A 26,982-nucleotide genomic window follows, 5' to 3' on the forward strand; every position below is an offset into this window, starting at 1 on the left:
TGGGAGCGCTCGGGAGAGGTGGCCTTTGGCCCCTCAACGGGGAGGCGGTTCTGTCTAAGGAGAGGCCGCCGGAAGGAAAGGAAAGGCGGTCAAGGCCCCTTCCTGTGTAGGAGGGGTTACAGCCCCCTCCTGGGGAATTTCCCGGGGCCAGTGACGTCTGCGACGGCAGATGTGGTAAGTTGTGTGGGGTTTGGGGGGAGGTCTACGCTACCTTCTAGATACTCACACGAGTCCTCGAACGACCTTTAAGTGGCGTCGAGTTTATTGGGGCCCCCGTCAAGTCAAGGGAAATTGGTAGTTGCACTTGGGGTACGCCTCAGTGCTGTCGCCCCTCCCAAGTGGGGGGGGTATTTCTGGTTAGGGATCTTGACACCGGTTACGACCTTGCCGTTGGCCCTTAAACGTTAGGATGTACAATTTCATTATTTCAAGAAAATGTTTTGTAGGTTGTTAGTTCGGCTAGGAGAACCTCTGTATTAGAGAATCTGTTAAGGTTAGCCAAACATCGCAATGTGGTTATGAAATTGTACATTAATATGAAACTGTTTAACGTTTAATTTTTTGTTTTAATAAATACGGCCGGGGAGGGTCACTCCCTCCCTCTTCCAAAAACTTCAAGAACTGTTTCCGGTTTCCCTCCTTTGGGGATTGTGTTGAGAGGGGGTGGCGGGTATCTCAGCCATATTACTGCTTGCTGCATACCTTTGAGCCCAGTGGATGTAGCTATGTCCAATAATCCTTACAGAATACATGATTTGAGAAGGTTCTGGTGCAGTCAGATGAAGTGTGGGAATGAAATGGCAGTTGGAACAGTAGGAGTTTACAAAAAAATAAGTGTGGAGTTTCAAGCACTGATTGGTGGATTCAGACAGTTGAAAACTGAAAGTTAGGGTGCATGGTTGTGTTGTGTGAAAGAAGCAATTTGAATGGTTAAAAAAAGTCACTAAAAGCAATAATACCCAGGATAAGCTGGTGTATTGAGAGGTCAAACATCCTTGCTGAGTTAATTTGCAACTTTGTACAATAAACTTTTGAACCTGAGAGTTCAGTTAGGAGGGAGTTGCTATGGTAACAGATAGAAAGATCTGAGAGGGGGAAGAGTGTTGGTTTGAAAATAGTGAGGGAAGACTTTTGATTGGTTGAATTAAGGCATATGTGTACAAAGTTAGAGATGTTCTATGCCAGTCTTGGTTTCAGTGTATTGAGTGCACACCTTTTGTTATGCTAAAGAAAAATTGGTGTGTGTGTCTGACACTGTTTTCAATCTCCCAAAGCATTTGAAAAGGTAAGAAATTATTTATTTAATTAAGATAGAGACTTGTTTGCTCTATGGAGAATATTTGGAAGCAGATAGTTATGTTTCAGAAGTGAAATTGTATGCTTGTATATAGGTCCTGTGTTGTGTTTCTTAAATGTTATTCAAAAAACGATTTTGGGGGCAATTCATTTGCATTTTAATTTGGCCCTTATTTATGATTGCCTTGTGCAGCCGGTGCATCACTTTAAACATGGGAAATAAGTGACGCTCTTGTGGCGCAAGGCCTTCATAAATAAGGCCCTGAGTTTCTTTGCTCTTGGTTTGTGTTCTGCTTTTTAATAATGCTTGATATCAACATTTGCAAGGTAGAAGATTTGTATTTTGGGAAACAGTGATGTTTCAAAAGTGAAATTCTGTGCTTGTATATAGGTTCTGCCCTGTGTTTTTTAAATGTTAACCAAAAAACGATTTTGGGGGCAAATCAATGGAATTTATATTTGGCTGTTATTTATGATTGTCTTGTGGCACCAGTATGTCACTTTTAACATGGGAAGAAAGTGAAGCACTGGTGGCACAAGGCCTTCATAAATAAGGTCCTGAGTTTCTTTGCTCTTGGTTTGTTTTTGGCTTTTTGATAATGCTTGATATCATCATTTGCAAGATAGAGGATTTGTATTTTGGGACACAGTGATGTTTCAAAACTGATATTGAGTGGTTGTACATAGGTTCTGCGCAGTGTTTCTTAAATGTTATTCAAAAAACGATTTTGGGGGCAATTCATTGATATTTTCATTTGGCCCTTATTTATGATTGCCTTGTGCAGCTGGTGCATCACTTTAAACATGCGAAATAAGTGATGCTCTTGTGGCACAAAGCCTTCATAAATAAGGCCCTGAGTTTTGTTGGCTGTTGATTTGTGTTTTGCTTTAAGATAATACTTATTATGAACATTTGCAAGATAGTGGATTTGTATTTTGGGACACAGTGATGTTTCAAAAGTCATATTGAGTGGTTGTACATAGGTTCTGCGCAGTTTTTCTTAAATGTTATTCAAAAAACGATTTTGGGTGCAATTCATTGGTATTTTCATTTGGCCCTTAATTATGATTGCCTTGTGCAGCCGATGCATCACTTTAAACATGGGTAATAAGTGACGCACAGGTGGCGCAAGAACTTCATAAATAAGGCCCTGAGTTTATTTGCTTTTGGTTTGTTTTTGGCTTTTTGATAATGCTTGATATCAACATTTGCAAGGTAGAGGATTTGTATTTTGGGAAACAGTGATGTTTCAAAACTGAAATTCTGTGCTTGTACATAGGTTCTGCGCCGTGTTTTTTAAATGTTAATCAAAAAAGGATTTTGGGGGCAAATCAATGGAATTTATATTTGGCTGTTATTTATGATTGTCTTGTGGCGTCAGTATGTCACTTTTAACATGGGAAATAAATGACGTTCTTCTTGTGCAAGGCCTTTATAAATAAGGCTTTGAGTTTCTTTGCTCTTGGTTTGTGTTCTGCTTTTTGATAATGCTTGCTATCAACATTTGCAAGGTAGAGGATTTGTATTTTGGGAAATAGTGAGATTTCAAAAGTGAAATTCTGTGCTTGTACATAGGTTCTGGGCAGTGTTTTTAAATGTTATTCAAAAAATGATTTTGGGTGCAAATGAATGGTATTTTCATGTGGCCCTTATTTATGATTGCCTTGTGCAACCGATGCATCACTTTATACATGGGAAATAAGTGATGCTCTTTTGGCGCAAGGTCTTCATAATTAAGGCTTTGAGTTTCTTTGCTCTTGGTTTGTGTTCTGCTTTTTAATAATGCTTGATATCAACATGTGCAAGGTAGAAGATTTGTATTTTGGGAAACAGTGATGTTTCAAAAGTGAAATTCTGTGCTTGTACATATGTTCTGCGCAGTGTTTCGTAAATGTTATTCAAAAAACGACTTTTGGGTGCAATTCATTGGTATTTTCATTTGGCCCTTTTTTATGATTGCCTTGTGCAGCCGATGCATCACTTTAAACATGGGTAATAAGTGACGCACTGGTGGTGCAAGGCCTTCATAAATTAGGCCCTGAGATTTTTTTGCTTTTGGTTTGTTTTTGGCTTTTTGATAATGCTTGATATCAACATTTGCAAGATAGAGGATTTGTATTTTGGGAAACAGTGATGTTTCAAAAGTGAAATTCTGTGCTTGTACATAGGTTCTGCGCAGTGTTTCTAAAATGTTATTCAAAAAACAATTTTGGGTGCAAATAAATGGTATTTTCATGTGGCCCTTATTTATGATTGCCTTGTGCAACCGGTGTATCACTTTATACATGGGAAATAAGTGACGCTCTTCTGGTGCAAGGTCTTCATAAATAAGGCTTTGAGTTTGTTTGCTCTTGGTTTGTGTTCTGCTTTTTGATAATGCTTGATATCAACATTTGCAAGGTAGAGGATTTGTATTTTGGGAAACAGTAATGTATCAAAACTGAAATTCTGTGCTTGTACATGGGTTCTGCGCCGTGTTTTTTAAATATTAATCAAAAAAGGATTTTGGGGGCAAATCAATGGAATTTATATTTGTCTGTTATTTATGATTGTCTTGTGGTGTCAGTATGTTACTTTTAACATGGGAAATAAATTACGTTCTTCTGGTGCAAGGTTTTTATAAATAAGGCCTTGAGTTTCTTTGCTCTTGGTTTGTGTTCTGCTTTTTGATAATGCTTGCTATCAACATTTGCAAGGTAGAAGATTTGTATTTTGGGAAACAGTGATGTTTCAAAAGTGAAATTCTGTGCTTGTACATAGGTTCTGCGCAGTGTTTCGTAAATGTTATTCAAAAAACGACTTTTGGGTGCAATTCATTGGTATTTTCATTTGGGCCTTTTTTATGATTGCCTTGTGCAACCGATGCATCACTTTATACATGGGAAATAAGTGATGCTCTTTTGGCGCAAGGTCTTCATAATTAAGGCTTTGAGTTTCTTTGCTCTTGGTTTGTGTTCTGCTTTTTAATAATGCTTGATATCAACATGTGCAAGGTAGAAAATTTGTATTTTGGGAAACAGTGATGTTTCAAAAGTGAAATTCTGTGCTTGTACATAGGTTCTGCGCAGTGTTTCGTAAATGTTATTCAAAAAACGACTTTTGGGTGCAATTCATTGGTATTTTCATTTGGCCCTTTTTTATGATTGCCTTGTGCAGCCGATGCATCACTTTAAACATGGGTAATAAGTGACGCACTGGTGGTGCAAGGCCTTCATAAATTAGGCCCTGAGTTTTTTTGCTTTTGGTTTGTTTTTGGCTTTTTGATAATGCTTGATATCAACATTTGCAAGATAGAGGATTTGTATTTTGGGAAACAGTGATGTTTCAAAAGTGAAATTCTGTGCTTGTACATAGGTTCTGCGCAGTGTTTCTAAAATGTTATTCAAAAAACAATTTTGGGTGCAAATAAATGGTATTTTCATGTGGCCCTTATTTATGATTGCCTTGTGCAACCGGTGTATCACTTTATACATGGGAAATAAGTGACGCTCTTCTGGTGCAAGGTCTTCATAAATAAGGCTTTGAGTTTGTTTGCTCTTGGTTTGTGTTCTGCTTTTTGATAATGCTTGATATCAACATTTGCAAGGTAGAGGATTTGTATTTTGGGAAACAGTAATGTATCAAAACTGAAATTCTGTGCTTGTACATGGGTTCTGCGCCGTGTTTTTTAAATATTAATCAAAAAAGGATTTTGGGGGCAAATCAATGGAATTTATATTTGTCTGTTATTTATGATTGTCTTGTGGTGTCAGTATGTTACTTTTAACATGGGAAATAAATTACGTTCTTCTGGTGCAAGGTTTTTATAAATAAGGCCTTGAGTTTCTTTGCTCTTGGTTTGTGTTCTGCTTTTTGATAATGCTTGCTATCAACATTTGCAAGGTAGAAGATTTGTATTTTGGGAAACAGTGATGTTTCAAAAGTGAAATTCTGTGCTTGTACATAGGTTCTGCGCAGTGTTTCGTAAATGTTATTCAAAAACCGACTTTTGGGTGCAATTCATTGGTATTTTCATTTGGGCCTTTTTTATGATTGCCTTGTGCAGCCGATGCATCACTTTAAACATGGGTAATAAGTGACGCACTGGTGGTGCAAGGCCTTCATAAATTAGGCCCTGAGTTTTTTTGCTTTTGGTTTGTTTTTGGCTTTTTGATAATGCTTGATATCAACATTTGCAAATAGAGGATTTGTATTTTGGGAAACAGTGATGTTTCAAAAGTGAAATTCTGTGCTTGTACATAGGTTCTGCGCAGTGTTTCTAAAATGTTATTCAAAAAACGATTTTGGGTGCAAATAAATGGTATTTTCATTTGGCCCTTTTTTATGATTGCCTTGTGCAGCCGATGCATCACTTTAAACATGGGTAATAAGTGACGCACTGGTGGTGCAAGGCCTTCATAAATTAGGCCCTGAGTTTTTTTGCTTTTGGTTTGTTTTTGGCTTTTTGATAATGCTTGATATCAACATTTGCAAGATAGAGGATTTGTATTTTGGGAAACAGTGATGTTTCAAAAGTGAAATTCTGTGCTTGTACATAGGTTCTGCGCAGTGTTTCTAAAATGTTATTCAAAAAACGATTTTGGGTGCAAATAAATGGTATTTTCATGTGGCCCTTATTTATGATTGCCTTGTGCAACCGGTGTATCACTTTATACATGGGAAATAAGTGACGCTCTTCTGGTGCAAGGTCTTCATAAATAAGGCTTTGAGTTTGTTTGCTCTTGGTTTGTGTTCTGCTTTTTGATAATGCTTGATATCAACATTTGCAAGGTAGAGGATTTGTATTTTGGGAAACAGTAATGTATCAAAACTGAAATTCTGTGCTTGTACATGGGTTCTGCGCCGTGTTTTTTGAATATTAATCAAAAAAGGATTTTGGGGGCAAATCAATGGAATTTATATTTGTCTGTTATTTATGATTGTCTTGTGGCGTCAGTATGTTACTTTTAACATGGGAAATAAATTACGTTCTTCTGGTGCAAGGTCTTTATAAATAAGGCCTTGAGTTTCTTTGCTCTTGGTTTGTGTTCTGCTTTTTGATAATGCTTGCTATCAACATTTGCAAGTTGGAGGATTTGTATTTTGGGAAATAGTGAGATTTCAAAAGTGAAATTCAGTGCGTGTACATAGGTTCTGGGCAGTGTTTTTTAAATGATATTCAAAAAACGATTTTGGGTGCAAATAAATGGTATTTTCATGTGGCCCCTATTTATGATTGCCTTGTGCAACCGGTGCATCACTTTATACATAGTAAATAAGTGATGCTCTTTTGGCGCAAGGTCTTCATAAATAAGGCTTTGAGTTTCTTTGCTCTTGGTTTGTTTTCTGCTTTTTAATAATGCTTGATATCAACATTTGCAAGGTAGAGGATTTGTATTTTGGGAAACAGTGATGTTTCAAAACTGAAATTCTGTGCTTGTACATAGGTTCTGCGCCGTGTTTTTTAAATGTTAATCAAAAAACGATTTTGGGGCAAACCAATGGAATTTATATTTGGCTGTTATTTATGATTGTCTTGTGGCGTAGGTATGTCACTTTTAACATGGGAAGAAAGTGACGCACTGGTGGCACAAGTCTTTCATAAATAAGGCCCTCAGTTTTTTTGCTCTTGCTGTGTATTCTGCTTTTTGATAATGTTTGCTATCAACATTTCCAAGGTAGAGGATTTGTATTTTGGGAAACAGTGAGGTTTCAAAAGTGAAATTCAGTGTTTGTACATAGGTTCCGGCCTGTGTTTTTTACATGTTATTCAAAAAACGATTTTTGGTGCCAATCAATGGTATTTATATTTGGGTCTTATTTATGATTGTCTTGTGGCGCCGGTATGTCACTTTTAACATGGGTTGCACTGGTGGTGCAAGGCCTACATAAATAAGGCCCTGAGTTGCTGTTGTATAAACTTAAATATGTTGCAATTTATTGTTTATATTGTTTGCTTTTTGTCATTACTTTGCTGTTTGATAATAGTGGTCTTTCATGTGTTTTTTTTTCAGAACAACAGATTCAAATCAACTTCTGAAAAGCAAGATAAAATGCCTTCAAGGCAAAGAATTATCAAACATATCATACGTAAAAGGAGAACATCAGCAACAGAATTTAAGGAATCCTCTACAACAACTACTTTAAAAAACACCAGAAAAGCTCCTGGTAAGCCAATTAAGTCTTTTCTTCGCAACATATGTCGTACAAAAAGAAATGATATTGCTAATGTGAATATTCAGAAGGAGACAGCAAATCTAAAAAGGAAGGAGAGGCCCACAAAAAATGTCTCGATTGGAGCAGGAGAGAAGAGAATGGATAACAATAGAAGGGTAAATCAATTTAGGGACATTCGTAGGCGAATGTTTCGCAATAGGGTAGTTTTAAATTTGCTAAAAAATGATAAGAAAGGTAAACTGAGAACTGCTTTGTACAAGAAAAAGAAAAGTGTAGAGAAGATTGTTGATCAGGCTTTTGAAGTTAAGAAAAAATAATTTATTTTAGTAATCAATAGAATTAGGATACTTAATAAGGCAATTGATGTTTTCAAATTGAACAGTAGATGGAAAAGAATTATTAATCGGAGTAATTTTTGTGAAGTATTTTCTGGTGGATGGATGCATAGTTCAAGTTCTGAGCCATTTTTCAATGAGGAGAGTTACTTTCAGGAAAATGATTTGGTGCATGCAGTTGACACCAGCACCATGCCTATGGTGGGAGGTAGGCCTGTCCCTGCCCTGATGTACGCTGATGATGCTGTTTTGATGGCACACACCCCAATGGCTTTACAAACCTTGGTCACATCCTTTAACAGTTTCATGCTTGGTTTAGATCTGAAAATCACTTGTTCTAAAACTCCGTCCATGTATTGCGGGTCAAGAACAAGCAAGCATCTGAAGCCAATTTTTATAAATTCCAATCCCTTAGAAAGGACCCCCACCTTCCCATATCTGGGGATATTGTTTCATGAAAGTGGCTCATGGACTACTGCAATTCATGCCAGATCTTTGTTATTTTCTAAGACTATTATGGCCCTAAAATGCGTTATGAAAAAATTAGGAAAAAAACCCATAAAGGAGATTTTAACTGTTTACAATGCGACTTGTTTATCTGTAGTTACCTACGGTGCAGGATTGTGGGGTTACTCAAATATTAGCTCAATTCAAACCATGGAAAATAAGTTTTTATGCCACATTCTGTCCGTGCCCGAAAGTACTGCAACGATGATATGTCATGCTGAATTGGGAATACCTTATGTTACTGATACTATTAAAATTCAGCCAATCCTTCTTTGGCATAGGGTTTGGACAAATGATGAATGTGTTGTTAACCGGGCTATTTTAAAGGATATTTTAGCATTGGACAATATCAATGACTTTAAATGGATATGCTACGTCAGAAACTTTCTTGAAAAATTAAGTTGCCCCCAATACTTTGAGGATCCACAATCAATGGCATACATACCTAGAAGATATTTGAAAAATCTGTGCATGTCGTACCTCAGGGAAAAAAGACATATCGAGGAGGCGAGAAAAAAGACTGTTTCTGCCCACCAGGACATTTTATGTGGAGAGAAATTGCAGCCATATTTATCATTGTATATGTCCAACCATGAACGCTTCCTTTTGACCCGGTTTAGATTTGATATTGTTTTTAGGACATTATCCTTCCCTGTGATGAATTGTTGGTCGAATGATTTATGCCTTTGTCCATGTGATGATGTATCCCCACAATCCGATATACATATATTATTTTTCTGTAAATTTTATACTCTCTTCCGAAGGAAACTCATCATCCCTATCCTTAAAGATTTAAATGTACATAGATGTCGCCTAGCGTTTTTAGAGTGCCAGAAAATGGAAACTGTTTTTATGGTAGCCTCATTTGCTGAATTTTTAAAATCAGTTTTTAAGTGTCGTAAATCAGTTCAAATGGATTAATTTTCTATATTGTACACATGAACTTAATTTTGGTGTTTTCTTTTTTTTTGTGTGATTTTAAAAATGTTTACTTGACCCCCTGTAAATTGTACCTTTCATGCTACTTTTATGGTTATTTTTCATTTATAACCGAATAAAGTATTTCTGATTCTGATTCTGACACCAGTGGTCGAGCATATGAGGTCAAAGATGGTTGTGTGATGGAAAAAGAGAAACTTGTGTCTAGAGATGCAGAAGAGCTGTTAGCTGATGAAGTTTTAGGGAGACGTACTAAGGGTCCAGTGTACACATGGAAGTGTAGTAGTGTTTGTAGTGTGGGACAGGATTCAATCGATTTGCTTCGAAATTTCTTACGTACATATAGCAAGAAAAGTCTCAAACAAAAAATGAAGATCTTGCAAGAGTTAGATCCTTGCAGAGTGAGAGAAAGCACATGTTTGCATGGGCATTCACTAGCTTGTCTTTCTAGAAAAGTATGTCAGAGTGTTTTTCATCATTTTAGGATGTTAGCAGTGCATCATAATAAGGTGAGGAAATTAGTGAGAAAGTTGTATTATGCAAAAAGTCCAGCACTTAAGCTTAAACAGTTAAACAGTGCTCTTTTGCATGTATATGAAGTGGATGTGAAGAATATTTGTGAAGAAATTGAGTTTTGTTATTTTGGGAACAAAGAGGACAGTGTGGAAATGGATATAGTAATGGATGGTAATGTGGAAGATAATGGACAGATTTCAAGTACAGAAAAGTTTGACGAGGAAATTACCAAGTTTAAGGTGAAATCAAGTGAAAGGCCTAATTTAACTTGTGTGTGTTGTCGACGGACTCATTATAAAATTCAGACTAGGTTAGTTGATTTATATGCAAAATGCGAATTGAAAATAATAGTGAATGGAAGGATTTTGTAAGTTATTTGTTGGTGGAGAATTCTTTTGATTTGAGTTTTGATCAGCGTATTTGTAATTATTGTTTGAAAAAATTAAATGAAAATAGAATGCCTGCTAGAGCAGTTCATAATAATCTTCAGTTGATAGATATTCCTTCTGAATTGATGGATTTAAATACTTATGAATCAATTTTGATTCAATGTGTCCATCCTTATCAAGCTATTGTTCGCATGGAGCCTAAAATAGGGAAATTACCTCCTACAGATTTACAAAGAGGATTAAAGGGAAGAGTTGTTTATTTGCCTCTAGATGTAAAGAAAAATATTGATACAATTGGTGTAGAAAGAGTAGAAGAGGATCCTCTGGTTATTCTAGTTAATGGGTTCCGACAAAGAGTAAGAAAATCTGGCAAGATTTAGTGGATGTTAGGAAAGTCAAAAAGGCAACGTTGTATTTGATCAAAAACAATGAGTACTACAAAGATGTAAGTGTTGGAGCAGAGGAAACAGATACAGAAGAAGACAGTGATTGTTCAGTTGGTCAAATTGAAAAAGTTGATGTGTCTAGAAGTGAAGAAATATATGAACATTATACTGTTCATCCTTTGCATTCCAAAGAAGTAATGGGGAATGCAATTGACTTGTTTCCAATGAAAGCAGCAAAAGGAAGTCCTATTAGTGTATGGGAAGAAAGTTTGGAAGCTCGTTGTTTTCCACAATTATTTCCAACAGGTCGTGATGGACGATATGATGATCGACCAGTTCAAATTCCTGCAGCTGAATACCGGACTTTAAGATTATATGCTGAAGATCCAAGGTTTCGTCAATGCATTCCGTATTTGTTTCATCTACTGTTTGAAAGTGATTTGTCTGGGCTTTCTTATGCAGTTAATCATATACTGAAAAGTGGAGCTCATCTGCAAAATGTTTCTGCAAAGGACTTTATGGAGAAAGTTAATCTGCAAGATAGTATTTTGGAATCTCAGCTAATCAATCTCATGGCATGTCAGCGTGGAACCAATGAGTATTGGTTCCGTCGTCATGGAGAATTGAAATGTATGCTAAGAAACTTAGGAACTCCTACATGGTTCCTCACTCTTAGCTGTGCTGAGTATGCATGGGACGACTTACTTCAATTTCTACGAGAGGCAAATGGAAACATACAAAATATAGAATTGAAAACACCTGGAGAACTGTGTTCTTTGGATCCATTGAATGTTTGCAGATATTTTAATCATAGATTTGAAGCTATGATGTCTTTTATTACCAACACAAAAAATCCTCCCCTTGGAGAGGTTTTGGATTTCTTTTGGAGGAAGGAATATCAAGCGAGAGGTGCTCCTCATATACACATGTTGTTATGGATTAAAGATGCACCCAAATTTGGATCAGATTTGGATGAAACAGTGATGAGTTTCATTGAAGAGTATTCAACATGTGCTGTTCCAAAATCTACTGAAGAAAACAGTTTAAGGCAACAAGTATTATGTTTTCAATCTCATCGTTGTGGAAAGTACTGTCATTGAAAGTTTAAAAACAAGGAAAAGTACTACACAAAATGTCGTTTTGCATTTCCACGACCAGTGATTTCTAAGGGAAGAGTAAATAATTTGATGTCATCTCTACGACATACTATGACGAGGAAATCTCCCAAAAATACATACAATTTGAAAAGAAATGAAGAATCTAAGTACATCAACCATTACAACCCAGTGATTTTGTCCATGTGGAATGCTAACATGGATATTCAGTTCGTTGCTGACAATTCTATTGCTGTGGCTCGATATGTGACATCTTACATCACCAAAAAAGAAAAGACAGAACTGAAGGAAATATGGGAGGACATTTCACATGAAAAGAGTCTAAGCAAGAAATTATACAGTTTCAGTCTGAAGATGTTGTTGCATCGAGAAATTGGAGCATATGAATGTTCTGATCGGTTATCATCAGCAAGTCTCTATGCCAAATCAAGAACAATCATTTGGGTGAGTCTAGGTCTTGCTGCAACACGAAACCGAGTTTTGAAATCTGTACAAGAAATTGAATATTTGGCGGAGAAAGAACCAAACAGTACAGATATTTTGAAGACAAATATGTTGGATACATACTATCCAAATAGAAGTACTCACCTTGAGAACACTTGTTTGTATGAAGTTCTGCAAAACTGCAGTTATAAGAGGAACATCACAGAAGATATCAATAATGGAAAATATGCAGTCATTGGCTATGAAGGATGTCTAGTGAAGCAGAAAAAAGGCCATTTGATGAATCATCGAAAAATGAGCTGTGAAGCTCCAGACAAAAGAGAATTTTAATATTTAGCTCTTTTGCAACTCTTTAAGCCAAGGCGTACAGAAGAGGAACTACTTGGAGATTTTCTCTGTTATGAAGACTCTTTTAATGCAAGTAAGGATACCATAGAATGTCCTGTTTTTCCAAATTATCTGCAAATGTTGAATGAAGAAATAGAGCAAGAAACCACAATTGCTGAAGAGATAGCAGGAGACAGTTCTCAAGACAGTCAGAGTTCTACTTCATTGAGTCAGGATCCACTAGGAGGACCTATTATCCAAAATGAAGCTGCCACTGCCATGGATGAGGTGGAAAGAGCTATGGAACAAGCTCAAGAGGATGGAGTTAACTTAGAAGATTTGGTAAAGCAACTAAACGTTGAGCAGAAAAAGATATATGATGAAGTCACAGAGCAGATTGAACATGGATTCAGACATGAGAAAAAAGAGTGCTCATTTACATCATTTGACTGTACGTAAGTGGAGAAGCGGGGACAGGAAAAAGTTTTCTAATTAAAGCCATTGCAAGTTATCTGCAGAAAAGGACTGATTCACCACTGCCTTGTGTTGTAACTGCTCCAACTGGTCTGGCAGCACATAACATTTAAGGGATTACTCTACATCGTTTACTGATGCTGCCATTTGAGCATGATAATAAATTGTATTACAACAAGTTATCTGGAGATGCGTGTTCTGAAGTTTCAAGAGTCTTGAAGAAAATGAAACTTCTTATCATTGATGAAGTAAGCATGGTCTCAAATCTAATGCTTGCTTTTGTGCATTTCAGAATGCAAGAAATTCTTACAACAGAGTATGATGTGTTAAGTTGAGGAAAACACATTATTGTTTTTGGAGATCTATTGCAGTTGACTCCAGTAAAAGGACAACCAGTGTTTAAAATGCTCACGCATGAAGATACTAGGAAGTCCCTTGGAAGCATTGGAAACGTTAATATATGGTTAAATTTTAAATATTGTGAACTGCTTCAAAATATGCGACAGGCAAAGGATGAAGATTATAAAAATATTCTACAAGATGTAAGAATTGGAAAAGTAAGCGAGCTTGGGAAAGAAGCTTTACATGGTCGATTAATTTCAAATTTGTATCCAAATGAAAACATTCTTCCAAAGAATATTTTTTTTAAAATGACTGAGAAGAAATCTGTTTGATGCCAACTCTGCAAGAATGTTCCATCTTCAACAACAAAATGTTAGAGTTAGAAAATGAAGAGATTGTGAAACTGGAAGCAATAGATAACATTGAGCATATGGGTGCAACAATTGTTTTGTCTGAAAATTTGAAAACTAAATTGGATTCATTAGAGAAAAGTATTTCTAAAACAGCTGGTTTTGAAAAGACTCTGAATGTCTGTTTAAATTGTCGTATCATTTTGAGAAGGAATTTAAATGTTGAAAGAGGTCTGGCAAATGGAGCAATGGGTTATGTTGTTGATTTTGTGAATTATAGAAATAGAGATGGAATTGAATTTTTAAAAATAAAATTTGATGGCATTGAGCAAGTACAACAAATCAGTCGTTGTTCTGCTAGATTTTTACTTGTAAAAGACTTATATGTTCGCGGAAAACAGTTTCCTGTTTGTTTGGCATATGCAGTAACAATTCATAAATCTCAAGGTTTAAGTGTAGATGATGCTTTAGTGAACATTGGAAAATCTTTGTTTAAAGAGGGTATGGCATATGTGGCATTATCCTGAGTCAGAACTTTATCAGGATTATACTTGATTGAGTGTGATGAGACAAAAGTTTGTGCAGATCTAGATTGTGTTAAAGAATACAATAGGTTAAGAAGAGAATATGCTCCACATTTGCCTCAATATCCTCTGTTTGAAAATCGTATGGTAGGCCGAAAAAGAAGAAATGAGAGTAATTGCAGTGAGGTAGGAGCAAAAAGACAAAAAGTAGACAAAACTGTAATTGAAAACAGGAAGAAAAAGAATTGTGAAGAAAATGTTGTTGGATTTCAGTTAGAAAATAGTTCTGGTGTCAACTGCTATGCTAATGTAGTAGTTAATGTTGTTTTTTTTCTTAAAATTTTACAAGAACAGATTGTTGAAAATCGGGATCAAAGATTGTGTGGTTTATTGAATTCTGTGTTTGAGAAATGTAACAGTGATAGAGCAAAAATAGAAAGTGTAACAGAAATTCGAAATATTTTAGATATGTGTTCTGGTCAAGATAAATTTTCACAGAACATTCAGCAGGATTGTCAGGAATTTTTAATGTATATGTTTGGTGTTTTGGAACATGAAGATGTAGATATAAATAATGTTTTCAGCCTTTCTGATCAATGGCAGCATGACTGCCACAATTGTAGTTCATCAAGTACTACTAGAATAAACACTGAAAGATTTATATATTTGACTTTACCTGACTGTAAATCAGTGTAATTTAAAAATCTAGTTAAAGCAGCAGATCATAATATGGTTTGTACTCAATGTAACTATCCAATGCTATCCACATTATTTATACAAAGTTATGGGCAGTATATCATTTTAGTTTTCCAACGATGTAGACCTGATGGAACTAAATTGACAACTTCTATCAAACATTTTGTGGCTTCTCAGTTATCAATTTCAGGAAGAACCTTTACAACTGAAGCTATTATGACGGTTCTTTGACAACCTCAGGACATTATACATGCTACTTAAAATGTGAAAAAGGATGGAGTTACTGCAATGATTCTCATTTAACTTATAAACAACGTTTGCCTTATGACTCTACAAATTCTTATCTAGTGTTTTTAAAACCAAAGTTTTAGTAAAGGAAATTGACCTTTGAAGACGGGAATAGATAATAAAAGTTAGTTAGTTAGTTAGTTAATCTAATGTTTTAAATTATTTATCTCATATAGGTACTTTAAGTGGATCTCAAAGTAAAAAATACTGATATATCTGACACAAATTGGCCGTGAGGAAAGTGTAAGGTGAGATGTCCTTAGATCTTTTTTCATAGGAAGTCGGTGAAATGGAAGTTATAGAGCACAGCAGACTTTTTTTTCCACCAAAAGGACCTTCACTATCTTCTATTTGGCCTCACGGAAAAGTAAGTGAATCAAAGATTAGTATACATATATGAGATGTATGTTTGAATGTTTTTTTTTAAACACAATCTTTTAGATTATGTTTTTAATTCCCGCTGTTATATGATGAAGACTTTGAACTCACTAATTTATGTGAAATTCAATATATTCTGAGAACAGCAAAAATAAATAATGTAACATATTGTAGAAGTTATTGTATAGTTTGCATTGTGTAATTTATATTGTATTCACATTGTCTCACACTCATTTTCCTTTTTCACCCTTATTTACCTCTCTCTTTTCTCATTTACACTGCTTTTTTTAACTGTGTTTCATCGCTGTTCCTTTACTGCACTTAATTCACAACTTCTCAATCCAATTTGAACTGTCTGCATTTCCTCTCTTCCTTCCACCACTTTTTATCTTTTTCACATTCTCTCAGTACCACTGCTTTAGTTTTCTTCTCCTCTCTTTCTTTCTTTTTCTCCATTTTTTTTCTTTCACACTCATTGTACTGTAGTTCACTTAGTCCTTCCCTTTGTTTTTCTGTGTACTTACTCTCTCACTCCTGTTTCATCCATCGTTCTATATTAACCTCATTCCCTTCATCCCTTCACTCTGTGACTCCCCTTCACTCACTCTCAGTCATCTTCTATTCTTCTTTTTTATTAATAGTTCCACATTCAGACTCCTCTCCTTTTCACTCATTTTCCTTTTACTTTCTTATCTTTCCTGATTCAGTTTTGGTATCTCACATTCTTTTAGTATCTTACTTACCTTCAGTAATTTTTTCTCTTTCTATTTCTTTTTCCTTCTTTTTTCTCTTTCTACATTACTTTATTTCTGTTTTTGTATCCTTCACTATTGCTTTATTTCTTAGTAAAATTGTTTAGATTTTTAAACCTCTTGAACTGTTTCTTCTATTTTAATATATATTTTTAACTAATTATAACGTGTTTTTTCTTTTGTCTTTCACAGATACAAGTTTTCATTAATTATATGGTAAGTGTGTTTACAAAATGTACTTTCTTATCACCCTTTGCTTTAACCTCACTACTTTTCTCTCACTCTACCTCACCCCTGTTTTCTTACGTTGCTTCCCACACTTATTCTTATCCTCCATGTTTACTTCCTACCACATTCAACTTCTTTCATTACCTCTGCTTATCCACACTCCTTCACTTATCTTTTTTACTGGTTCACTTAGTCCCTTTGTGACACTCCTTCCTTTACTCTCTCTCTTCTTTCTCTCGGTCACTCCCCATGTCTTACCCTTATTCACTTATATCCACCCTCTTTCACTCCTCTTAACTTACACTCACTGCTATTTTCTTTCCCTCCGTCACTACTGTTTTTTTCTCTGGTTCCGTCACTATCTGTCATTCCCCATACTTAAGTCTCCTTCCTTTTACTTTCATCACCCATTCACATTTTCCCAGAACCTCTGCTTTAGTCTTCTTCCTCTTTCTTTTCTTCTTTTGCTCCCTTATTCATTTTCTTTTTCTCAGTTACTTCCTCTTACACCTTTTCTCTGTCTTACTATCTATTACACAGTCCTACTGTGTTCCTCCCTCGAGCTCTCTTTGTCTTAACACCACTCTCTCTGTCCCCATTCCTCATGCTCACTCATTCAATATTTTTTTTTTCTTTTTTTTTTGTTGGTGCGCTGATGGTACGCGCATCGTTACGCGCACCGGGGCGTTCACCGGTACGCGCACCGGGAGCGCTCTAGAGTCAAATATTAAAAAAAATATATATATATTTTAAAACAAAAATATTATCTTAATATACAATATAGGGTTCATTTATAGATAAAACATACCTTTCTCAGCTATAGATATTTGCGAAAAAATAAGCTTAGAAATTCACTAAAAAGTACATAGGTATAAAGCCCTATAAAAAGATACAAATTTGCAGTTTAAAAACCTATGAAATTCACAGAAAAAAACAAAGGTTTCACACCAGTTATAGTTAGAAATTAACATAAAAAAAACTATGAAATTCACTGAAAAAACCAGAGGTTTCACACCAGTTATAGTTAGCTGGAAATTTTACTGACGTAAAACCATTGAAATTCCCACGTTATAGTTAGTCGGACTCACTATAACTTGCGCGTGCAATGCACTGCTGATGACATCACATATTACATCACTCATGACATGGTCAGTGACATCACTGGCCGCATTTCGGCAACTGGAGAGGTTCGTGGAATCCTCTGGGGCACTTCACCCGGCCCAATCAGGGTTCCGTACTTCTTTTAGCACCAAGACTAAACTTGTGGAGATGGCAGAGGCCATCAGGGAGTGCCTGGACGGAGGCGGCAGAGCGGCTCTAATCTTATTGGACCTCTCTGCCGCGTTCGACACGGTGCCTCACCTCCAGCTTTTGTCAAGGCTGGAGGATATTGGCATCTCGGGCACAGCTCTTGGATGGATCAGGTCTTTTCTACCTGACCGGTCCCAACAAATCTGGCTACCTCCCTTTCACTCTTCTAACCGCAGGGTAGAGACTGGAGTACCACAAGGGTTGCCCTTGAGTCCCCTTTTATTCAATGTTTATTTAACACCTTTGATTCAGCTGGCAGAGAACTTGGGAGCGAAGATTATGGCATACGCCGACGACACCCAACTTCTCTTCACCTGGAATAAGGAGAATATCTGTACTTCAGGAGTCCGCCAATGCCTATCCTCTGTATTTGCTTGGCTAGCAAGAGCATGCCTCAAATGCAACGAGGACAAATCGGAAATCCGGCTCTACGGCCAATTTCCAACTGACTTTAAGGAGTCCATTTGACCCAGTGAATCTACTTGCCCCACGGGAGAGGGTGGGATAGCTAAGAATCTGGGAATCTGGTTTGGAGCTGACTTGTGTTTCTGTGACCAGATCTCCAGACTGGCTGGGATTTGCTTTGGAACTCTGACCACTCTTCGGAGATTCTTTCCCCTTCTCCCCCAAACGGCCAATGAAACGGTAGCCAGAGTACTTGTGCTCTCCCGTTTGGACTACTCGAATGCCCTTTACATCGGGGCACCTGACTTCTTGATTAGAAAGCTTCAGGTAGTCCAGAATGCAACGGTGAGACTCCTCTATAACATCCCGAGGAGGCTCAGCGTTCGTAAACAATTGAAGGAGCTTCACTGGCTTCCAGTGGCCCAAAGAGTGCGCTTTAAGACTCTGGTCCTCGTTTATAAAGCCCTGCATGGACCATGCCCACCCTACCTTGCTAAAAGATTTACCTTCTACCTACCGACCAGTCAGCTGTGATCTGCCTCCCGAAAGCAGGTGGTCGTCCCCAGATTCAAGAGAGTTCGCCTGGGGGGGCAATCGCTGACGGTAAGGGGAGCTCAGATGTGGAACGCCCTTCCTGATGCTCTAAGACACTCTCCCAACCTGATCAATTTGAAAAAAACTGTTAAAAACTCACCTTTTTATAGATCATGAATAGCTGATTCCCTAATAACTCTGATTCAGTTTCTTCCCCGCGCCAGGACAGTCTCGACTAACGGAGCGCGTTATAAATCAATATATAACATAACAAAACATAGCATCCAGCGCGGCCCCCCAGTGTAAACGTGCTGGGTTTGTGAATCCAAATGAGAAATAAAAAATAAAAAAACAAGGCGCTTCATTTTCTATAAGCCCCCTGGTGGGCCAGGTGCCGGGGGTAATCAGATTTTAATTTGCCGGGGTCTGCTCAGGGCCCCCGCAGCCCTGGGGACTGCCACCTCCCCAGGGCAATTGTAATGAAAGGTGAGCCCTGGGGACCACCCCTCCCCAGGGCTTTTTTTATTTGCGCACTTGGAGTTGCGACTCTATCGCTTCCAGCTGGGTTTGCGAATCCAAGCACAGTTGTACAAAAGAGAATATGTATGTTTTAAATCTGTAACATTCACTGTTGGGTTATAGGGTGGCTGTAAAAAGAGCACATGTGTCATTATCAATTTCTTGTAGCTTCATGTAAGTCCGGATGCAGAGCTTTAGGTTGTTGAGAAAGACTCTGTTTCCGTCATCTGTAAAGTGTACTCTGTGACTACGGTAGATGCCCTCCATATGAAAACGTAGATTGTTGTTATATACAGAGCCCATTCTATAGTCTCTAAGAAAAGCAGAATCAGCTTTATTAACATTTTTTCTAGCTTTCTCAATCTGTGGACAGAATTGATTTGACCACTTCCATGTTTGTCTTTGGCATATGTGAGAGTAGACAAAGACAGTTTGAGACAAGAGCAACATCAATTGTGCAAACCTACCTCAGTCAATGTACATAGGTCATTGCCTCCACAGTGCACAATCAGGAGGTCAAGGGTTCGAGATGCAAGGAGGTTTTAACCAATGGCATCAATTTTTGCCACTTTAATCCTCTTTGTGTAATCCATTTAATGTCCACATTTTGCAAAGCTAGGTCTTTGTCAATACCTCTGCGTTCAGCGTACCTTTTGCACCAGAAAACATAGCCGTGCCCAACAATCCATACTGTCAGCATCTTGGAGAGATTTCTGGAAGTAATAAAAATAAGTTGTGGCTGAGGTAGTCAGTTGGTAGAATGAGAAGTATTTAAAATGGTGGACAAGATGCTGTTTTTTAAAAAGTAGAAAATAGATTGGGTGTTTAAGAAGATTGTGCATTCAAAGTAGAGTGCATTTTAGTTTTTCTTTTTAAAGCATATTTCTTATTGGTTAGTAAAACATGATGGAAATGTACAGTAGAAAGGATATTCTCATATTTTGGAAATGTCAACCACACCTGCTGTTCATATTTGCAACATTTTGTGGTGCACTTGAAAATATGGTGAACTTGTGACCTGTCAGTTCAGTTGAACTGGGATTAAGTAGAATGGGGGTAGGGTTAAAAGTTAACTTTGGCATTAAAATGTGATTTTGTAAGTTATAGAAATCAATATGTATTATTAAAAAATAGTGGTACATTTATGTGTGATATATTTTTTAACTTCTGTATAGATTTGCGGTTCCATCGCTTTGCAGCACAGTGGAATCGCGATTCCAAACAAACTCCAGAAGCAGGTTGATTACTTTTAGAAGTCAGTTGGTAAAGGATGATACATCTAACCAATAGAAATGTGGGAAGCAATGTTATTTGTTACTTACATGTATATGTGTGGAGAAAGAGAGGGAAACTTTGCCATTACTGATTTTGCCTTGCTGAGAGCAATGCATTACATTGATGGTGTGCATAAGAATATCCATTATGAGTTACTGATATTTCATATTCTTCATATACATTTGGAAGGTGAGTTATACATGTGTAAGGTGTATTATGCATTATTTAAAAACATAATCATGAAGTTTGATGTTTGAAGTATATTGTTAAATGTAAAAATGTTTCTTATAGTTTGTTGTAATGTAGTTAAATGTTGTTTGAAATAGATTGTATATAGTATTATGTCTATATTGGAATATGGATTATTGATTATGGTAGTTTGTTTTCGTGTGTGTATATGTATATTTGTACCATACCGCATAATTATAACTGTTCTTTTATTTTGGTTACAGTTACGCAATGATGCAGGCTCTTACTGGGTAGTTATCTCATTACATTCATACTACCCTTGCAGTCGCCAAATCACCCATGTCTTTCTGCTGCATTCATGTATTCACCTAGTCAGTACTCAATGACTCATGAATCCCTTCATCTTCTATTTATACAGTTAAACATGAACTGAATGTGTATGTTTGCACTCCTGAAATTAGCTAGGCACTTTTTACCCAATGACTTTTAGTTGACTTATGTAATAGTGTGCGTCTTTATTTTTGAGTAGGCCGAACTGTCATGCACTTATAAAAAACACCCAAATACTCACCATGCAATCTTACAATGGTGTAGGCTCTACATATGCAGTGCTGTAATCACTCAGGCATTACTTCTCCACAAATGCAATCATGTAGGCACTATCTGTGCATGTATGCAATCACTAAGGTATCACTTATGTAGTTATGTAATCACATAGGCACTACTGTTGCACTCCTTGAATCAATGAGACACCACTTTTGTACTCTTGTAATCACTTAGCTAGTAGTCATGCTGTTACCCAAATCACCCCAGCACTACTTTGCAGTCTTTTATTTAGTCATGCTCTATCTCAGTAGTTCTGCAATCAGCCAAGAAGTACCCATGCACTTATAAAATCACCCAGTCACTTTCTATGTAGTCATGTAAATTCCCTGATATTATCACTGCAGTCATGCAAATGCTGACGTGTTACCCATGTAGTCCTTTAATCCCCTTGTACTGTTTCAATCATATACGCACTTTTCTTGTTCTTATGTGGAGTCATCTTATTACCTACACACTATCCGTGCAGTTGTCAAATCACCCATGCCTTTCTGTTGTATTGATGTATTCACCTAGTCAGTACTCAATAACAGATGAATCGCTTCAACTGCTATTTATAAAGTTATCCATGCATTGAATGTGCATGTTTGCACTCATGAAATTAGTCAGTCTCTTTTCATGTTGTCCTGTACTTACCCAGAGAGTACCCTATATTGTTGGTTCTTTATGTACTGCCCTATCTTCTTCCTGCGCCTCTGTTTCAAATGTCCTCAGTTCTTTTTCCTTTTTTTCTGCAGCTGTCTTTTCTCTTTCTGCACCTCTATTGCCTCACTCTGCCAACCTGTTCCTCCTCTCTGTACATCTTTTGCCTGCTTCTGCAACTCTCTTCCCTCTTTCTGCACCTCTTTTGTTTTTTTTCTGCACTAATCTGCCTTCTTTCTGCACCTCTGTTTCAAATTTCTTTATTTCTGTTGCCTTTTATTACACCCCTCTTCCCTCTTTCTGCCCCTCTCTTGCCTTACTATGCTCACCTGTTTCCTCTTTCTGTTCCTTATTTGCCTCCTTTTGCACCTCTGTTGATTCTTTTGCAGTACCTTTGCTTCTTTCTTTGACATCTCTTGCTAATTTCGGCACTCCTCTCATAGAGACATAAAAACTTCAAAGCAGTCACTATTGCAGTCTTACACTGATACATGCACTAGATATGCTATGCTGTATTCATTCAGATATTACTAGTTTTTCTGCAACTCTTTTCACCTATTGTGCAGCACGGGTATAATTGTTACCATATTCAGAAAACCATAGATGCATTTCTTTGTAGCTTTTAAAATAGAAAGTGTTTCTTTTGTGATAAGCATACATGTATATAATTATTTTAATAATAGAGAATTATTTTAGAAATTATTTTTTAAGATATTCTGCATTATTATTAAGAAAGAATAACCATGACAAAAAAAGTACAAAGGAAAAAAAAACTATTTAAAGGAGAAAGAAATGCACAAATTAGATGAACCACAGCATGTGCCAAAAAAAGCTAAAGTCTTGTGATAAGAGAACAAAATAATTTATTAAAAGAATTTCAAGGAGAGGAAAGGCTTTTGGGAATTTTGAAAATATAAGGAATACTTGAAGGATGAAAAAGAATGAAAATAAAAAGGCCAAATTAATAGAAAGAAGAAAGAAACAATTTTATGAATTTAGGAAACGTATGTATAAAAGTAAAATATTACAACATTTTCTGGAACATGGCAAGAAATTAAAAAAAATCAGCATTTTATAAAAAGAAGAATGATTGAAGGTATTGTCGAAAAGGGTTTTGAAATGAAAAGAAAATTGTTCATTTTAGTTTTAAAGAGAATATAAACATTAGATAAAGAAATGCATTCTATGAAGAACAAAACTAAAAGGAAGAGACTAATCAACAGAACTAACTTTTGTACGTTTTTTTGGGAGGTGAATGGAAGCATACTTCAAGTTCAGGTAGTTGATACCAGTGGTCATGCTTATGAAGTGAATAACGATTGTGCTATTGACAAAGAAAATATTGTTACTAGAAATGTGGAAGAAGTGATAGCTGAAGAGGTTTAAGGGAGACATAAAGAAGCTCCAGTGTATACATGGAATTGTAGTATTACTTGTAGTATACGACAGGAGTCCATTGATATTTTACAAAATTTCTTACATGAGTATTCTAAAATAAGTATAAAAAAAGATTAAGATGTTGTAAGGACTAGATCCTTGTAAAGTGAGAAGAAATACTGGCTTGCAAGGTCATTCTCTAGCTTGTTTTTCTAGAAAAGTGTGTCAAAGTGTGTTTGCATCATTTGAAAATGTGGAAGTTAGTAAGAAGATTGTACATTGTAAAAAGTCCTGCAATAATTTTAAGTGACTTAAACACTGCTCTTTTGCATGGGTCAGTATCAATGTTCCCTCTAATTATTTTCCTCTGTGTGCGGCAGAGTGAGGTCTCTGTGCACTGCAGAAAAAGGCTATGTGCACCAAGAACCTGACCGTGCTTGTTGACCAGGGATTTGAGTGGGATGAAAATACTCAGGGATCTTTCAAAGGGGTGTAACCGATGCAATTAAGGGTGTGACTTAAAAGCAATTAAGCTGAAAATATGTGCATCGCATAGTGTGCCACCCTACTGATATGTTGCTGCTTCTGTCATGGCATCCAGATATATAATACAAGGAGCCAAGACTATTGGCTTTGTCAATGGTTGTTTTTTGCATCAAGTTATATATAATAGTGAAAATGCTTCCGCTCTTGTGGTTGCAAGCCCTAAGCACTTACCTTCCTGACTTCTGAGTGCGCTCACAGAGCAAGGCCCCTACCACTGTATTAGGGTCGGACTCCCATCCACCGAAGAGATTGTCAAGAACCTAGCTATCTGAGCCGCTGCTTGCATGGGGGCCTGATAGCCCCTTAATTTCGGCTTAAGTAATGCGCACAGCTGGAATCCTCTCAGCTTCTTCCCTGGCTGGCATTGCTGCTCAGAACTAGGCCAGAAAAGTGCTGGTGCTGCTGAAATTGTCCCAGTGTCCCATACTTATACCAGGACAAAAATATTGGCCCATCCATGTGGGGACCCCCTCTCTTGGCTGCATGGACAGGGTCCACCCTTCAAAAAGAATGGTTAGGTGCCCTCTACCGCGTGTTCCCGACTTGTGCCCTGGAACTGGCTAGCTACAGCCAACCTATCTTTTTGGCTGAACAAGAGACTAAACCTTAGTAAGGACGGATTGCATACAAGTGTATCAAAAGCCACGTTAAACTAAGGGGAAAAGAGTCCCCTGCACGCAAAACACAAGGGTATTTTTAACCTATTCAATGTTTTTTTTGGAGCGTGACCCAATGGTATTGAAGCGCCTTGCATGAGCACCAGATATGTGACAAAAGACCTTCATTTTTTGTCGGCACAAGAAGATGAAGTGATTTCCCAGAATCACAAGATGCTGAATAGAAGCAGAGACTCGACCCTTCTTCCCCAGGTCCAATGTCGGCATAATAACCAACCTTTTCGAGTGTCGCTGTAATGGTGTCTGGCCATTCAGGAGGTCACTCTTTCGTATAAACAAGATGTGCCACTATGAACCTGACTGTAGAGGTTCACATTGGTTTGATATGCGTAAGACCTGTGCACCATATCACTGAGGATGTTGGTAATGATTCATGTGCAGCGGATGGTGGGCCACTGGCCCAAATGCCTTTAAGATTTCCAAGAGACAGTCACCAGTTAACTGACAACACAGCAGTTCTGTCACTTTCGTGCACCACCACATTTCGTGGAAAGACTAACCTGGTGTGTCCAAATATTCACCACAAAGATATCTGCCACAGAATGAACTGCCGAACCACTGAAAGCTATTCTTGACTCCAAACCATTTCGACCTTGAAGGTATGTTGTTATGGTACCTATAAGTGAAGCTAGGTATAATAACCCTATAATATATTGATTATATTTTTATAGCACATATTTGCAGTCCACCATACAAAGTTAGGCATTAAACTGAATTCCTATCCGCTTGCGACCCTAGCACTGAAATACTGTACTTTCTCCTTTTCTAGTCGCTATAATTTAAATGACAAACATTGGCCATTTGATGGTGGTTCCCCCCACAGAAGGGCGGAAGGCTTGGGAGGAGATCAAGAGCCTAACATTTGGCAGTCACGGGCGTTTGGCTCACTGAGCTATCCTTTGGTCTAGCCGTTTGACATAGCCCATCCTAGTCTGTCAACACCCATTCTCATTTTCCAATGGCTCTGTGCAACAGTCAAACCCTGCAGCGACACAAGCTGTTTATACCGCAAATTAGAAAACGACTACATGCGAAACATATGAACTGCATAGTAGAACATCTAAACATCTGGAGAGATTACGGTATAGAAGGCACCATTAGCATCAGTAGACTCCATGTTTAGATACCCAAGTTTGCTGCCGAGGCGCTCCCTCCTTCCATGCCCTCAAGTCATAAAAAACGGTGACCAATAACCCCAACCCTTGGCCCCTTCCTTCTCGGGTTTCTCAGTCGCAGGCGCGTTAAAATGCTGAGCGAATTGCCTACTTCTGCCAAGATACAGCTTTCAGGTCACAAAATGAATCCCTGACAAGCTGACTCCTCCTTTTATCCTTCCTAGAGGATATAATGTATGCAATAACACTTTTAGTGGGGCCTCAAGACTTTGCTAACTGAGTTTGGTAATTATCTCTATTAACTTCCCTACTCTGTGATTAAAAAATAAATACATAAAAAACAGTCATTCTCCGTTATCTCCCTCTTGACAGATCACAGCTAATGTTGAAAGCAAAGTCTTCCTTAATGACCATTCACTAATTGACTTCTCTGTGCCCAGATTAGTTTAGGGTACGTCGGATATCAGCCTGTGTGCCCATTCAGTCCTTGGCCTCTTTGTCCGTACATCAACACTAGGGATGGGTGGGAAGTCTGTCTCAAAGCATAGTCTCTCTTTGATTTCTCCAAAGTGTGATTCTTCCAACGAGGAGAAAACATGCCACCAGAAGCATCTTTCTAGGGTAGATGGATGACAGTGCTAAACATTTTGAGCACTCAAATGTTTGCAAGGTTTGCGTAAACATTCATTTTTTTAAAATACTTCATTACTAATGTCAGTGGAGAACCAGATTACATTGCAAACATACCACCAATGCATTCGCCTCAAAAATACATAACAGAATGAGGTATACATATCCTAGAGATGACCCACTAAAACTCGTTCCTGACAAACCTAAAGTAACATCTCTCAGAACATACTACACAAATCAGTACCTCTGAATAGCAAAAAGCCAAATACCAAGTTACAGAGAATAGAAATGTTTGATATTAATAACCTTAAAATAACAGGTTCAGCACGATCACCCACCAAATAGAACAAAGAAGCAACATATAGCACCCGGCCACAGGCGACAACCATTAGCCCTTCTTTCTCCAGTGTCTACATCCTCAGACTACATGCTGTCTCACAAGGCCTGTCCATACTGCCGGTGAGTGAAGGTGGAAGGGACGGATATTGATGATAAACAGGGCAGAATCTTCCTAAGAATTATTAGGGATCTAGTGAACGGCGTGTGTATTTCGTATTCCTTGAGCATTGCGTCTGCTGGCAATAGTAGTGTAGCGCCTAGAATAACTGAGTTTTAACAGTGAGCACACCGTGCCAAGAGCATCCAGTGCCTTAAACAAATTGCCACTCTAACGCTCAGACCAACCACTGTGTTAAAAGCACACAATTCGGCGCCGG

The sequence above is a fragment of the Lissotriton vulgaris genome, chromosome 2_1 (assembly GCF_964263255.1).
Source record: "Lissotriton vulgaris chromosome 2_1, aLisVul1.2, whole genome shotgun sequence".
NCBI lineage: Eukaryota > Metazoa > Chordata > Amphibia > Caudata > Salamandridae > Lissotriton > Lissotriton vulgaris.